This window comes from Rhinolophus hipposideros, assembly GCF_964194185.1.
Source record: "Rhinolophus hipposideros genome assembly, chromosome: 8".
In the NCBI taxonomy this organism is placed as follows: Eukaryota; Metazoa; Chordata; class Mammalia; order Chiroptera; family Rhinolophidae; genus Rhinolophus; species Rhinolophus hipposideros.
In genome coordinates, this window is record NC_138054.1 from 55197914 (window position 1) to 55212044 (window position 14131).

The 14131-nt window shown below is 35.4% G+C and overlaps 1 protein-coding gene across 1 annotated transcript in view; it reads left to right on the forward strand.

Moving 5' to 3' along the window:
* The first annotated feature begins 1300 nt into the window (after positions 1–1300).
* The window catches only part of PLPP3 (phospholipid phosphatase 3), a 136337-nt gene continuing 123506 nt past the window's right edge, over positions 1301–14131 (forward strand). Inside the window, exon 1 of the mRNA XM_081057886.1 lies at positions 1301–1421. The gene's annotated coding sequence lies outside the window, so the exon portion shown is untranslated. The remainder of the gene's footprint in view (positions 1422–14131) is intronic.

Consider the following 14131-nt stretch of genomic DNA (forward strand, 5'->3'; position numbering starts at 1 on the left):
GCTCTTTTAGAGGAAAGGTTGAATGTTAAGTGGGTGAAAAGGGTGGGAAAGGACAACTTCTGTCAGCACTCAGCCTTCTATTGCCCTGAACATTTTAGATATGGTTCCATCCTTGCCTCTCCCTACGGAGCAATACAGTATGACAGTTAATCAGACCAAATCTCCTTAACAGTCATGCCCCTTGAGGGTTCACTCCCTAAAGATGTTCTGGTAAGCACAATATTCCCCACTTTATTATTTTCCAATAATGTTTTAGTGTCCGTGTGTTATTTAGTACCAATCTCTGAGATTCGGTGGACCAGGCAGCTATTTACTTCTTAACCCTAGTCCAACTGTTACTGCTTTACTCTCCTACTACTGGGTCTTTGGGGTTACTTTACTTCAAATATTCTAAAGCAAGGCCTGAATAGGAGAATAATGGAGTGCCACTAATCTAATAAACTACATTCCACTGGTATTATCAATAACCAGTTCCTTCAAGTCTGCTCAGGGTCACCTTCTGAGAGAGGCCTACCTGCTCTGACCAATCCTATTTATTGCAGTTTCACCTCACTCATACTTCCTGCCCTGAACTCTCCATCCCCTTAACTTCCTCAACTCTGTCTAACATACTATTTACTTGTTTACTCTGGTTTTTTTTGTTTTGTCTGTCTCTCCCAAGTAGAATGTAAGCTTCATGAGAGAGTGTGTTTTTCTCTATTTTGTTCACTGGTGTTATCCTCAGTTCCCAGAACAGTGCCTTACAAATAAATTTTAGGCACCTGAGTAGATTCGGGCTGTGTGACACCTAATGTTTATACAATGTGGGGGACCTCTTTATGGGAAAAAAATGCAAAATTGTTCATGAAAGTGAATATTTCTTTGAAATGAAATAAACTATCTACAAATATTTTTAAGCTGACAACACAAAATCCCCAAATTCAGAAAAAAAAAATCTATATAAATTAAGTATCCCACACACCTTTATAATGCTTATTTTCTGCATTTTTTGGTTGTATATTCTCTGATTGCCTCTTCATATTTTGTAACATTTTTTTATAGAGATAATAGAAAGATAATTCTGTCCTTCTAAAGTGATTGATCAAGTTTTTGAGTGCATATTTCTCTTCAGGATTCCCATAGCACTTTTTTCATATCGCTAATACAGCATCTATCAATTCTGTAATTTTATATATTTATATTTCATATCTAAATTAATATTTTATATGTATAATATATATTTCACATATATAATTAATATTTATATATATAAATGTTTATATATATAAACAACATACTCCATCTGCTGTTTCCAGGGCCCAACAGAACTTGGTACATCATTCCAGAAATATTTGTTGAATTTAAATAAAGAAGATATGGTTATTAACCTATGGAATTAAGGAACAAGAACACAGAGAAGAGCACTTTTAAAAAAAGTCAAAGTAAGTTCATTTTATGCATATAAATGTTAAATACAAAGCATAATTTTCCACCTTGGGGTAGGTAGGAGTCACTAGTGAGGTTGGAGTTAGGCGTAAGCCAGAACATACTAGACCTTATAGATTCATGATAAGGTGTTTCTGTTATTGTTTTCCAGTTTAAAATAAAAAAAAACTAGACACTCAGTGATTAATGAAGTGTGTTGATGATATGTTGTATGTAATACAAGGCAAATAATTACTTCTTTTTTGTTTTTGTTATGAAAATATGTAAACATATATCAAAGTACGATAATATGTCAATGATTAGCAACATTGTCAACATTTACCAATCTACCTCCGCATTTTTAAAATTGGTTTGTTTCCTGGGGTGTTTTAAAGCAAATAACCAGATAGATTATTTCACTGGTCAATACTTCTGTATATAGCTCTACCAGGTAAGGTATATAAGCTCTACCAGGTAAGGACTTCTTTCTAGCACAGCCACACTACCACTATTACATCTAATACAACTAACAATAATTCCCTGCTATTATGGAATACCCACTCTATGTTCCATTTCCCTCGATTTCCTTAAAAATGTAGTTTTACTTTTGGTTTATTTTAATCCGGATCAAAAAAGTCTGCAGTTACCATTTTTTTAAAATGTCATTTGCTGAAAAGTTGGGTCATTTTACCTGTTGCATATCCAAACTTTGTTGGATTTAGCTCAATAATTTATCTTGATCACAAGAGATAGTATGGTGTTGTAGACAAAGCATGGTACTTAAAAACCAAAATCCTGAGTTTGTGTCTCAGCTTAGCCACTGAGCCGTGTGTCCTTAGACATGTAATTTCCCATCTCATTGGTAAAACTAGTAATGTTGAACTAGCTTATATTTAAAGTTATTTTTCATTGTTAGAAAATTCAACTCCCAAATCCCACTTCCCATTTTAGAAGGAAACTATCAAAGGAAAAAGATAGGGAGATTATTATAAAGTACTGTAGTCCAAGGTATCTCAACAAACTATTTGATCTTTGCACCTGATTTTCTCTACACACATTTATTTAGTTCTCAACATTTATTATTATTGGTTTGCAAGGCTGAGAGGATATTCCTGGCCTAACCCCTTCAAAAAGATAAATGGATAAAATACATGTGACAATACTTAAAACCCTTTCAAGGAAAATGTAATATATAACTTTGAAATATTGTTTTTAGTAGGTACCCTAGTAACAAACTTAATGTAACCCATTTCCATTCTGTGGCTGAGTACATTTATAAATTGCTTCAATATGAGTCAACATTGTAATTTTCAGTGTAGCTGAGAAAAAATAAAACATTTTGGATCAGACTTCTTCCATGAGCAGATGTATTAATTGGAATAACAAAGGTTGTTTGCTTTGTTATATAAACATTATAGGTCTGACAGCATTTTTAGAATCTTGCTTTCATGTGTGTGTTGACAGCTTGTCTGAAAAAAGCTCAAACACACTTTTAGATCAGTTAAGTCAATTATTTCTCCCCTGGAATGGATTCAGTGCCTATCAATACCAAATATTTTTAGGGATGGCCGGATGGCTCAATTGGTTAGAGCATGAGCTCTGAACAACAGAGTTGCCAGTTCAAATCCCACATGGGCCAGTGAGCTGCGCCCTCCACAATTATCATGTTTCCCTGAAAACAGACGATCAGCTCTAATATGACCTGGTCTTATTTTACTATATTATAAGACAGGGTATAATATAATACAATACAATATAGTATAATATGACATAATATAATATAGTACTGGGCCTTATATTAATTTTTGCTCCAAAAAACACATTAGAGCTGATTGTCCAGCTAGATCTTATTTTCGGGGAAACAGACTAGATTGAAGACAACGAGCTGCCGCTGAACTTCCGGAGGGGCAGCCAAATGGCTCAGTTGGTTAGAGAACCAGCTCTCAACAACAAAGTTGCCGGAATCTGCAACTAAAGATTGAAAATGGCGACTGGACTTGGAGCTGAGCTGCGCCCTCCACAATTAGATTGAAGGACAACTACTTGAAGCTAATGGGCCCTGGAGAAATACACTGCCCCCCAATATTCCCCAATAAAATTTATTTTAAAAAAAATACTGAACATTTTTAAATTGGTAAGGTTTGACTAAAGAGATACCAATGTCACCTTGAATTGATTATCATTTTTGTTAGGCTTGTGCATTGGAATTAAAACAACCCTTGACAAAACTATACAGTGTACGTATTATTTGCAGTCTTCTATTATACACTTTTAATGACCTAAAGTGGGTGTTAATACTTTGGTTTGTTGGCTCAACCCTGTGAACATTAACAGCAAAGCTTTGATGGGATTAATTAGTGCAAAATTCAGATCAATTAAGTAATTTCAAAATTTCCAAATGCTCTGTAAATAATAAAATAATTCTCCTTCCAAGAATAAAGACCTTTAAAAATAGCCAGAGAATTCACTTTCTTTCTTTTTTTATTAAAGTTTATGGGGGTGACGATTGTTAGTAAAGTTACATAGATTTCAGGTGTACAATTCTGTAATACATCATCTATATATCACATTGTGTGTTCACCGCCCAGAATCAGTTCTCTTTCCATCACCATACATTTGATCCCCTTCTGTTTTTCAGTTAGAATGTTGGCTTGCATTAGGTGCCCTTCAAAGGCTCATGACTCTAAGGTTCTGATTCTATGAAATTAAATTGTTAATCTTTTTTTTAAGTCTTGATTAATAAATTTTCACCCTTGAATTTTAAAATATTGAAATGTTTCAATAGTGGTATAAAACTAGCTATTCCACCTATTAAAGATTCCCAGATCATTTGAGAATATTGTTCCTTGTTCTAAATATATGCATTTATTGGACAAAGGTGTGTTGATACCTACTGAGTGATAGGCCCCTGGTCAAGGCACTAGGGATACAGTAGTGACTAAGACAGTCATGGCAGTTAGTGACTCGTTTACCACTCATAATGTTAACATTTTGTTAAAGAAAAGATTAATCATGACACTCGTTAAAGGCATACTTTACTCGGGACTATTGCCATCGGTATAAGAACTTCTGCAATGGGGTTTTGCAGTAGGAGTGAGAAATTGGCCTCGACTGTGCATATAACAAAGAAAAGTGGGTATTTATAGCCAAGGAGCAGGGTACGAGGGTCACTGGCAGAGAAATGACCAAAAGTAATTCTTTGCTAAACTGACCTAACAGGATCCTTGCTGAAAGCAGGCCAAGGTCATGGTAAGGATAAGGAATTTTGTTGGCTATCAAATCATTATCCTGGCTAACCTGACTTAGCAGGATTCTTGTTAAAACGGGGCTCTTGAGGACATGCCTCACTATGAGTTCAATTGGGCTCAGAGGATCCTAATAAGAGTTAAATCAAGGAGAGAATCTTTGTCACATTTTAGTGGAAAAGGCAGACAATAAACTATCAAACAAATATACAGTAGTTCCCCTCTTATACATGGGGGATACATTCCAAATCCCCCAGTGGATGTCTGAAAACACGGATAGTACTGAACCCTATGTATACTATGCTTTTACCTATGCACGCATGCCTATGATAAAGTTTAATTTATAAATTAGCACATTAGGAGATTAACAACAATAGCTAATAATAAAATAGGACAATTACAACAACATACTGTAATAAAAGTTATGTGAATGTGGTCTCTCTCTCTCTCTCTCTCTCTCTCTCTCTCTCTCTCTCTCTCTCTTTCTCTCTCTCTCTCTCTCCCTCTCTCTCTCATTATCTGATAACTGATCTTATAACCTAGACAGCTACTAAGTGACTAATGGATGGGTAGCATATACAGCATAGGTATCCTGGACAAAGAGATGATTCATGTTCCAGTTTAAAGAGACCAGGAAAACACAAGATTTCATCATGCTACTCAGAACGCATGCAATTTTAAACTTATAAATTGTTTATTTCTGGAATTTTCTATTTAATATTTTTGGACCATGGTTGACTATGGGTAACTGAAACCACAGAAAGTAAAACTGTGAAGAGGGGAACTACTGTATAATATAATGTAATGGTAGTGGCAAGCTCTGTAAAGAAAAGTAAGCGGAGGAAATAGATACAGAAATGAAAGTTGAGGGGATGTGAATAGGCATTTTATATAGGTTGTGAAACAAAGTGTCTGAGAATGTAGCAGATACATTTGAACACATAACCTGAGAATTATGTGAAGAAAGGAGCCATTGAAATATCTGGGATAAGAGCATAACGGACAGAAGGAAGGGCAAGTGCAAAGGCCCTGAGATAGTACAAATAGTATATTGGAGGAATAGCAGTGTGTCCAGAGTGGTGAGTACAAAAATAAGAATGGAAGGGTTTGCAGTTAAAATGCCTAAAGCCAGGTCATATTTGGTAGACTATGTTAAAAACTTTGGATTTTTTTTAAAAAGTGTGATTACATTTGGGGAGAATTTTTTAATATGAGTGATGTGATATGAATTATAAACTTAAAAGATCTCTCTAGATGGCTGTGAGGAAAAGAGTCTAAGGTGACAAGAGTGGAAACAAAGAAACTAATTAAGAGGCTATTGTAGTAGACCAGTTCAGTGTTGATAGTTGCTTAAACTAGGGTGGTAGCAGTGAAGATGGTGAGAGCCATTCAGATTTAGCACATATTCTGATGTTCGCACCAAGAGGATTTGCCAATGGTTGAATGAGAGGTGTGAGAAGAATCACAAAAGCAGAATCAAAGACATAGATTTTTTTGGCCCATACATCTAGATGAACAAGCATGCCACAGACTGAAATGCAAAAGGCTTCATGAGAAATAAGTTGGGAGAAAAAAGAGGAGGGCCAAAATTCTGTTTGACTATGGTAAGTGTGAAATGTATTCTAGAAATTCAAAAGGACATGTCAAGTAGGTTGTTGACCGCAAGAGTATGAACTTCGGGGGAGAAGTCCAGACTGAAAATGTAAGTTTCAAAATCATCAGCATATATACCATATGACTGGAGATCCCTCAGGAAGTGAATATGAACAACAAAAGAGATTCTCAGACTGAGATATCCCAGATTTAGAGATCTATAAAAGCAAGAGGAATTAGCAAAATACATGGAAAAGGAACATCTACTAAGGTAGGAGGAAATTTAAGAAAGTATTATCAATATTTCAAGACACTATTATCAACCATGTCTAATGCTACCAATACATCAAATGAGATGAGGATGAAGCATTGACTATTGCATCTGATGACCTTGACAAATGACTTTGTAGTGGAATGATAGAGATAAAGGTCAGCGTGGAGTAAGTTTATGAGAAAATTGAAGAAATAGAGAAGGTGCTTCTATACAATTCTTTTGAGTGTGTCTATGAAAGGGGCAGTAGCAAATGGGAGGTGTGGAGACAAGGGTGGACTTTTTAGGACAAGGAAAAATACAGCACACTTGTAAGCTGATGGGAATCATCCAATAGAAAAGGGATAAAGGATAGTGTGAGATAGAATAATAACTGTAGAACATTTAGCAGTGAATCTTGATTTGACAGTTCTTCAGGACCTCCCACACCTTCTTTCAAGGGACTTATGCTCTAATGAAAAATATATACATTAGATTAATAAATTTCAAAATGGTGCAATAAGTCATATGAAAAAGTTGTGGATAGGACTGAAAAGTGTGGAGAGGTAAGTTACAAGGCTCTTGTGTTTGACCAGAGGAAATATAATGAGGACCCGAACCACTGGCATTTCCAGTCGTGAAGGAAGGGAAAGGATGGACTTGAGAGCTGTTTACGAGAAAGAATGAATAGGATTTAATGATTGCTTATTTATGCATTAGGAGAGAAATGAAGTAATTTTGGATGACTTCCAGATTTCTGGCATGGTACTGTGGATGGATGAATCTTCCTAACATAGTTCTTAGCCTTTTACTTTCTTCCTTAAAAATGTTCAAAGACTTTTTACGTTGCTTAAAGATTAATCTTTAAAGCTCTATAGTCTGGATTCACCCCTAAAATCTGCCCTTTTTGGCATACCCTTTACCTTTCTGAGGTACCTCCTTGGAACTTAAGGACTGACCATAATAGCATCCGGTTTGAAAAAGGACTGGTCTGCAGAGTAAAATTCCAAGCCTTTAAGTCTGCATTCAAGGCCCTCTGACATCTAGCTCCTACCAAAGTAATTTCTTGCCTCATCTTCCTAACCCAAAGCTCTAACCATATCAAATTTCTTTCTATTCTGTGTCCACACCAACCTGTAGTAGGCTACTTGTACCTTTGCTCCCATTATTCTCAATGTCTGGAACTTCTTTATTCTTCGGTACTCTCAATCAAATAACCTCCACATGTTTCAAAATTCACCTCCTTTGTGCAGTCTTTCTTCAACGTCCCAGATACATTTGACCATTCTGTCTTTAAGAATGCTGTTTACTTTATGCTTAATTAAATCCATCATTATACTTACCCTATTTATCTATCTGGTCCACGATTTGGCTGTTAATCCTTTGAGGGCAAGCACTGTGAACATAGTAGGCATTGAATAGATGTTAGCTGAATGACTGAGAAACAAATGAAATCTCAGCTCAGGCATCACTTTATCTTAATTTACCTGTCCCCTCCAAGACAGCACTAAAGACTTCTTTCTGTTCATTCCTGTAAGGCCCTATTTCACTTCTGTTTATTCCTGTAAAGCCCTCTAGCACTTCTGTTTGTTCCTGTAAGGTCCTGTATCACTTCTGCTTAGCACTCTATTGTGCCCCCACATCGTATTTGTTCTATGGCATTGTTTTTTCTCTCTTTTTTGGTGTCTGTGTCTCCTGCATGGATTTTATCCTGTTTATCTTGGTATTCCAAGCACTTAGGTTCTCAATAAATGTTTTAAGAATGTATTGTTTAATAATTAAAGTGCTATCTTACTTTTTAAAGTCCTATACTATGTAATCATGCCCATCTTTTTCCACCTTCACAAAGTATTCCCTAATCATTCTTGGCTAGAACTCACCTTTCACTCTGTCATTCTATGAAGCTGTAGCTGTATCTCTGTTGTGTAATTATCATTTTCTAGGACAGTTATTGATCTAGATCGATTACAAAAGCCTAACAAGAACACTTTTATTCTTCATTATATTCCCGTACTGTTGTGATTCTCGACTCTTCTTTTTTGTGTACTGCGATGCGCCCCTCCCAATTCCAAGAGAACTTGGCAAAATTAACGGCAAAGGACCATTGGAGACAGTTATAACAGCAACAATCTTGAATCTGATATGATTTATTTTGTCAAAATAAACAATTAATAAGCTCCTCCATTTATACTCTCACTAGTAACATTTTCTGATCTCTTGCCCCACTGAACCTCATACATGGTAAGCATTCTTTAAATACTTGATTAATAAATAAAAGAAGGAAGGAATACTATTTCCACTACCAAGTTCAAAGGGCATTCAGACTTTGCCTTTTGTACAAAATATGTTCACTCATTTGTCTATTACGGTTTAGAGCTAGAAATAATTTATTTACATGGGCTAGAGGAAGACAATTTATTTATATTGTCCTTCATAAACTAAATTCTAGATAAAATAATAGTTTCACTTTAAAAATTTAGATTTCTTTTCCCAGCCCACGCTAACCTTAGAAACAAATAGAAATGTTACAGGAACTGAGTTTTCCCTGAGGTTTTATTAAGTTCTGACCTCTATATTCTCTCTGGAAACCCAAGTGACCCATACATACTCTGCCATTTCCCAGTGTTACTCAGCACTGCTTGTCTATCTGGCACCCTCTGCTGCTATCATAATCCTTAAAATTGAGGAGTAGGAATTTTTTGTTTATTTTCTCCTTCCAGTGACAACTCTTTAACCATTAAAAAGGTGATGGTCTTCTTTTAGGTTACAGCCCTTTACAATGCGGAACTTGAAACAACTTTCTCAGGAAAAGGACTGAGCAACAAGGGAAGGACATCATCCACGTATAGCCGTACTGTTATCTTTGCTAACCATAACTGAGTAGCCCAACCCTAGTGTACCTGTCTTTCTGCTTTCTTCTACCACTTGGGTAATTCTTACCTTTTCTGGGAACACCTTCCACTTTCCCAAAGATTGGAGGCAGCATTTATTTCCGCCACTTTGTTTTTTCCTCTTTATGTCGTCATCCTAAGGCTCCAGACAGTGTCTCCTATTACTGGGGAAAAAAGAGGAGAGAGAACAAAGCACGTTGGGAGGAGGTCCCCACACAAATTTGACATTTTGGGGCCCTTGCCAGAATATGGAAAGTGAGCCTGTTGTTGGTATCCCTACTATGATCCTGCTCTTATACTCTTTTCATTATTTGATCCACCTGATATCTCAGAAAGATTATGTAATAAATGGTGTAAAATTTCAGGCGTTCTTGGCTACAGACATAGATTAGGGAAATGCTAAAAATTATAAGGTGTAATGAAAAATCTATCACAGCATCTGCCATGAGTTTTTTCAGGGCGAAAAAATAGACGTCAAAACTATCTTCAACTATACCCCCGGAAGTGGAGCTTTAACATTTTCCTAATGAGGATTAAAAAGAAATCACCTTAAGTATCTTCCTTTATTTTTTTTAAATGTACATTTTAAGCCTTTTATAATCTATTTCAAATGTTGTTTGGAGAACAGTGAAGAAAAATACATTTTGAAGCATTCTTTTTTTTTAACTGATTCTGATTCACTTTTATAAAACTTACTACTACTTTTGATGTGGCTTTTTTCAGATAACTACTATTTGGCTTACTAGAAAGTTCAATCATTAGAATTTTTTTTTTTTGTAATTTAAATGCTAATTTTTCAGAATGCAATTCAAACCTCAAGAATGTTTTAATGCTGAATATACTAGATACAAAGAAGTATCTCATGAACAATGCCCTTAAAGCTCTGACCTTTTCGAAGAGAAGACTTGTACCCATGAAACAATTTAAAAACAAGTTACTTATTTTTTGACTTGTGGATTAAAATGTGCAACACCTCTATCTATTTCACCAAACTCTTTTTCGTTATATAGGAAAGAAGTAACTTAATTTTTGTTCATTATTTTCATTGCATCTGACATAAATACCTTCAGAAACATACACTTGCAAAAAAGAGTGTGATTATACACCCTTTCTGCCTTTTCTTTACTCCCCCATTCTAAAATCTAATGGTAGCTTGTGATGCCCACAGGACAAAAGCTAAATTGTGTGGTGATTGCTTAATGAAAACAACCTGGAAGGCAAGGAAAAAAATGTTTTTCAGACAGAATTAATCAAACCGACTTTTAATAAATCCCATGTTTTTAAGTCCCAACATTGACTATATTTCTTGAATCCAAAACTCAGCTTCATAATAACCTGAATTATTGCTGGAAAGTCTCTCTGCATCAGTCTGGTGTATAGACACCTGTTGTTAACTCTTACCAGTTGTTCTTTACTTTGCCTCTTAGTTTTCTGGTTAAGTCTGTTCACATTTTTCTGATTTACCCGTTTTCTATTCCTGCTCCATTCAAAATCCAAAGGCCTCAACAATTTCTTGCTCATCCCCATTAGTCCAAATTTCATTCTATAAAATTCGGATGCACCCTAGAAAACTCCAAACTTTCACCCGAAGAAGGATGCCATAGTATCAGTTAAACCAGGAACACGCCTCTCTGACAAGGTTTTGTCATACCAAGCAACCCCCAACCCTGCTGCCCACCAGAATTTATCAATATTGAGAAGGGATTGCTTTTTCCTCTTCTTCGTGAAAGAGGTTGCTATAAACACTTATTATTAAGCTTCGTTTAAAGAATCAAACCTATGGAGAGGTTTTAAGTGAGGAAATATTTGGATTGGTAGTAGAAGGCATGAATAGCTTTTATAAATTGGAGAAATGAAATCTAAGTTTAGTTAAAAGCACATTCTACACTTTATTTCCTGTTCAATAAATGGAGCATTTTTGTGGAAATAAGCCAAAGATTTTATGAATAGTTCCTTACTTTTTCCCATGAGCTTGGAACATTTTTCAAATATAAATTGAAAAATAAATCCCTACAAGAATTTGTATGTTCTCACTTTTTTGCTGTTGGGAACTTTACGTCATAACTTTAGTTGTGAGCTTTAGCTGCGTTTGTATCTGATAAAATCCTTAGAATAGAGTCAAGCATCAGATCAAAACAACTTGATTTTATTGTCTGGCAAATATTTCTTAGCAATAAGCAAAGAATTTTGAGATATCAAATGTTATCTATTTTTAACTGCCTTACTATTTCTGCCATAATATGTCTAAGTTCCTAAAATAAAAGCTCCTGAATATTTGTTGCAAATCTGATATTTCATGAGGTCAGCTGGTATTGCTGTGTGGTTTAGATAATACATTTAGTCTCTAAACTGTTATCACATTTTAACCTATTTAAAAAAAGGCAAGTTTACTTGAACTGAGATATCATATCCATTTGCGTCCTCAGAAGTTTTGTCATGAACAATTAAGTTTCCCGTAGAAACGTGATATGTATGTGTAAAAATCATGGCAAATTCTGTTTCTTTTTGCGTAGCTATATTAAAATAATATTTTCTATTCTAGTCACATATTTAGCCTATCTAAAACCAGTTACAGAATTGGAAAGTTACGGTTTGAGGAAGCAGGGGAAATTGTAGAAATGATATCTCTATATTATTTCTGGATGACTCGCACAGATGCAATTTTATATGAACTTTATTTTAAAATATTGCACGACTTCAGTGTGAAGTTTGAATCGTGAAAAATATACAATTGAGCCAAGTGAGTTTAACAACATTATATAGAAATTGAAAGCTTTATTATATGCATTGAATGGTGGTAGAAACCAGTTTGCGTTCTATTATTTCCTTTTTTTTTATTTATTTATCATCAGCTTTCTCATTCCTTCATATTGTCTGCTATTTACTGTGATGGCAATGCATCATACACTCTATTTGAAATCTTTTTAACTGTGCTAGTACAGTAATAGTCCTCCTGACAGGCACATAACTACATAACGTGAATCTCTGAAGGTTTTCCCAGTAAGTAAATTAGAAAAGCAAGAAATGTGAAAGAACCCAGTTCAAGAACTGCTTTTCATCAGTAGAATAGTAAATGAATAGTGAATACCCTAAAGACATTTCCTAAATGTATAAAAACTGCACAGATCTCTCTCTCTCTCTCTCTCTCTCTCTCTCTCTCTCTCTCACAAACACACACACACTGGGACTCAGGTGCACACAGCTTATCTGAGTGAAAGCACCTGCAGTATATCAAAACAATACATGTATATCAATGATAAAGTTTAATTTATAAATTAGTTATAGTAAGAGATTAACAGCAATAATTTATAGGGGGTGGCTGGTTAGCTCAGTTAGTTAGAGCATGTTGCTAATAACATCAAGGTTGCTGGTTCTATCCCCACATGGGCGTCTGTGAGCTGTGCCCTCCTTAAAAAAACAAACCAAAAAACCCCAATAATTTATAAAATAGAACAATTATAGGTATATAATGTAATAAGTTATATGAATGGTTTAGGGCCATTATTTAATAAAATAAGGGTTACTTGAACCCCAACACTGCGATACTAAGACAGCTGATCAGTCTAGATGGCTATTAAGTGACTAAAGGGTGAGTAACATATACAGCGTGGATACACTGGACAAAGGGGTGATTCACACCCAGACAGGAAGCAGTGAGACGGTGGGAGATTTCATCATGCTACTCAGAACAGCATGTAATTTCAAATTTATGAATTGTTTATTTCTGGAATTTTTCCATTTAACACATTCGGACAGAGGTTGACTGGGTAACTGAAACCATGGAAAGTGAAACTGCGGATAAGGGGGACTTCTGTATTCTGGATTATATATGCATGGGTTCATTCAGTCATTCAACATTCACTGAGTGCTTACTCTGTGCGAGGGGTTTTACTAGGTCTTGAATATACAAAGATAACAGGTACCGCTCCTGTCTTCGGAAGTGAATAACCAGAAAGCATAGTAATAAGAAACATGTTAGAGGTAAGCATAGGTGCTTAGGAGGCCCATAAGAGGAATGACTGTTTTGTTTTGTACTTTCTTAGATTTAATTACTATATCAAATTTCCTTCTCTAAACTTTCACTCTGGCTCTGAAACAATCAAGTCCTTTGTAAGTAGTTGTCCGAAGAAACATTAAAATTTTAATAAATTTGCAATGATATTTTAGTTTTTAACTTTTTGTAACTCAGGGATGTGACTTGGGTTTTTAATCTGTAGTAGCGATAGATTGTATTATTCTTCAACTAATATTTACTCTTCTGTTCCTCCCTTCCCTCAGCTAGAGGAATATACTTCCCCATGGCACTGATAAGGAGTGTGGCCATGTGACTTGCTTTGGCCAATGAAATGTGAGCAGATGTGACATAAACCCCATCCTTGCAGAGAAATTAAATATACTTGCATGGGTTGGCTTGGCCTTTTGAGCTTCCATTCTCTGCCAAGAACAGCCTTTCTCAGATAGTCCCAGACTGGAAAAAACACATAGAGCCCATCAAAGCTGGAGGCAACTCACAGGCCTGTTAGCATGAAATAAATGTTCATTAGTGAAAGCCACTGAAATTTTGGGATTGTTTGTTAGTGCAGCAAAAAAATGATTAATACAAGAGTCAACTTTATAAGCACACTTGTGTGGAAAACCATAAGCAATATAAACAAAAGGCAGGATATTTGAAATGACTTTCAAAAATTAAAAAAAGCAAATGTTATACACAGATTGTGAAATATGCTCCATTTGTATCACCATTAACA